General features: G+C 31.9%; 1 pseudogene; it reads left to right on the top strand.

Moving 5' to 3' along the window:
* Window positions 1-445: 445 nt before the first annotated feature.
* On the top strand, window positions 446-1,587 carry LOC142169065 (putative purine permease 10; annotated as a pseudogene).
* The last annotated feature ends 1,791 nt before the right edge of the window (window positions 1,588-3,378 follow it).

Genomic DNA, 3,378 nt, shown 5'->3' with positions numbered 1-3,378 from the left:
CTATTTTGAATCAACACAATTAGGGTGTTGTTACTATAAGAACAATTCATCATGCTACCAAAACAATTACTCCAAAATAATTTATAAAACTATCAATTCACGGTCCTTAAAGGCGGGGACACCATGCCCGTTAATCGTTATCCTACTCATCTAAATCAATGTCACATAAGCTCAGTCAATGATCTGAGAGATTTAAACCATTAGTTTTGAACAAGTTACGAATTCTTGTGGAGTAAAGGCCCGAGATATTGAAACTGAACAAGAGGTGACTGTGGCTATTCTACCATTCTATTTTGTAGCTCAAACGACTCATTTCTTCATATTGAAACATCTGAAACTTTACAAAATGACCTTATATATATAGTTTTTTTCTTTGTATCTCATTTTACTATTTGAATTATCAAAGGATGATCAATGAAACATTCTGCAATTCTCATGTTATTATATGTTAACAGCAGCAGGTGAAGAAGCTAGAAAGGAAGAGACCTCAAATAATGAAAATAAGTCTAAAGCAGTTCCTAGCTTTGTATAATATAAATGGTCGATCCAAATTTCTATTTATTCAACCTTTGTTCTATCTGGCCAAGCAATTGGTACACTCTTAGGAAAACTATATTTTAATAAAGGAGGAAATAGCATATGGCTAGCTTCATTAGTACAAAATATTGGCTTCCCAATTCTCATCCCTTTCCTCTTAATACCATTATCAAATAATAGCGAAAAAAATAGAGATGTTAATATAAAGAAACCTTCTATTTTTGTTCTTGTTCCTCTTCATACTTCCCTTGGTTTATTTTTAGCAGGAAATTGTATGCTTTACTCTATAGGGCAATTATATATACTTGTTACCACTCATACACTTATTTGTACTAGCCAATTAGGATTCAATTCCCTGTTTTCATACTTTTTAAACAAACAAAAATTCACACCTTATATAGTGAACTCTTTAGTACTTCTCACAATTTCATCTTCACTCCTCCTGCTCCAAAATGATGACGATTCTGGAAATTCCAATAAGAAATACTCTAAGAAAAAGAATATAATTGGTTTTTTATGTACCTTAACTGCATATGCAGCTTATGGATTAATGCTTTCTATCACACAGCTAGCTTTTCAGAAAATCTTTAAAAGGGAAAGTTTTCGATTAATCATAGAGATGACAATTTAGCAGTCCTTAGTCGCGACATTGTGTGTTATTTGCAAGTGGAGAATGGAAAATCTTGAACAAAGAGATGAATGAGTTTGAACTTTGGGAAGAAATCATATGTTTTGAATTTGATTGGAACTGTTGTTTCTTGGCAAGCTTTCACAGTTGGTTCAACTGGGCTGATTTTTAAGGACTCTTTACTGTTTTCCAATGTGATTAACATTCTTGGTGTGCCTATGGCTCCTGTTTTCTCTGTGTTATTTCTTCATGAGAAAATGAATGGTGTGAAGGTGATATCAATGGTTTTGACTATGTGGGGTTTCTTGTCATATATGTATTAGCATTACCTTGATGATTTGAAGAAAAAGTCCTAAAAGAATGTTTCAATGTCTTTGAGATTTCTCTCACTGAAAGAAGTTCGTAAAAAAAAAGGGTTCTGATTGTTTTTAGGTTTTGAGTGTTTGACCTTAGTAAGGTAATGTTATAACCCTAATTAAAACTCTTATAAAATCGATTACAACCAACATTAGTAAACTATTTTTAGGTGTTGCCTTTATTATTGTATGCCTCTATGTTGTCATGTGGTGAAAATGAGAATAACAAGAGCAAGAACAACGTATCTCCATCAAATGAACGACATCAAAATATGAACAAACAGTTGGCGTCGCTTGCATGATTTATGAAGAAAAAGATGAGAAATAAGATTGTGCACGTGCTTTGCACGTATAATTTACATGAAATGGTACTAGTTTTTGTGCTCGTGATTTGCACGTATAAAGTATTTATTCTTTCAATTCATATTTATCTATCGTGTACATCAAATTATAATTATAAATTCATTTATCTTGGCATAATATTTTTAATGATTTTCACAGAGTGTTACTAGTTTTTGTGAACGTGTTTTGCACGTATAGTTCTTATGACAAGTACAGACCTACTCGATTTCACTGACTGTTTCAATGCTAATTCTTCCTCCATATTTCTATTTTTGTTTTTCCAATTTAGTAATTGCTAAGCCAATACCAATAGTGAAAGTGAAGGACGTGATAGCAACCACAGTTAAAAGCCACCATATCTGATCAAAATTTAGAATTTGTGAGATGACTTTCTATTACTCCAAAAATAATCATGTAAGGAATGCTTGAAACTTGGCAAGAAGCATGAACACCATGTTGATGGGAGCAATTAGATCTTTTAATTTCCATCATGCTAATTGAAGATGCAATGGTGTATCCAATAGTAACTCCATGAAGGTTTACATACTGAACCCATCCAAAATTTTTAACTTGGAGCCCACCAAAATTGGCTCGGATAGCATCCATGTAGGTATAGTTCCTTGTTCCCGAAATAGGATCGTCGGTACAGTAACAATCGGCAAGATGAGTAGAGGTGTAATAAGTAACAACCAAGAACAATAGCAAAGTACTAAGACCAACAATCCAACTAAGTTGAGGCACCGCCCAAGCTAAAGATAAAACACCTGAACCAATCACAACTATGATAATATGAGCATTTGTTGTCCAAAAATTCTTCATAGTTAATATTGGAGAGAATAACAGACACAAAAAGTTCTTCATAGTTAATATTGGAGAGAATAACAGATACCAACATGTTATGTCGATATGCTTTCTTTGTTGATAAAAAGCTAGGTTTTGTTTAATCCCTTTCATATCTCTGTGGAGGTGTAGTTTTCTGAACGGTGGACACATTGGACTTTTTCTCCCTCAAATACACGGGTGCATTTTTGCACAAAAACTAGTATCGTTTTGTGTAAGTTATATATACTATATTAAAGACACGAAAGCCCTTAGCGAAATATCGTTCGCCTTTTTTATCCTTTAAAATAGATTTTACATTGGATAAAATCATAATTTAATAATTTTCCAAATATTTAGGACTTGCAAATCGACTAAAATTTTACTTATTAAATATTTTCTTATTTAAATTATCCTAATATTTAGGACCTTATAATGGTAAAATATTACCTTATATAAATCATTCTCTTATTTTAGCAAAGAAACATAATTTTAACTCTATTGTGTTAGCAACAACGGCGTTCAAAAGTTATTCATATACTTCTACTAAAACTCGCGTAGCATGTTTGCGATTTATTTTCCGAATAAATAAAAAAGAGTTTGAGATATATTTGATAGAACCTTTTATTTCCATAATTAATGAGAAGATCATTTATGTTCAATGTATTAACATATACCATTTCTCAAAAAGAAATA

This window comes from Nicotiana tabacum, chromosome 14 (assembly GCF_000715075.1).
Source record: "Nicotiana tabacum cultivar K326 chromosome 14, ASM71507v2, whole genome shotgun sequence".
NCBI lineage: Eukaryota > Viridiplantae > Streptophyta > Magnoliopsida > Solanales > Solanaceae > Nicotiana > Nicotiana tabacum.
The sequence above is the reverse complement of the archived record's forward strand: the minus strand, read 5'-3'. Positions and strand labels throughout refer to the sequence as shown.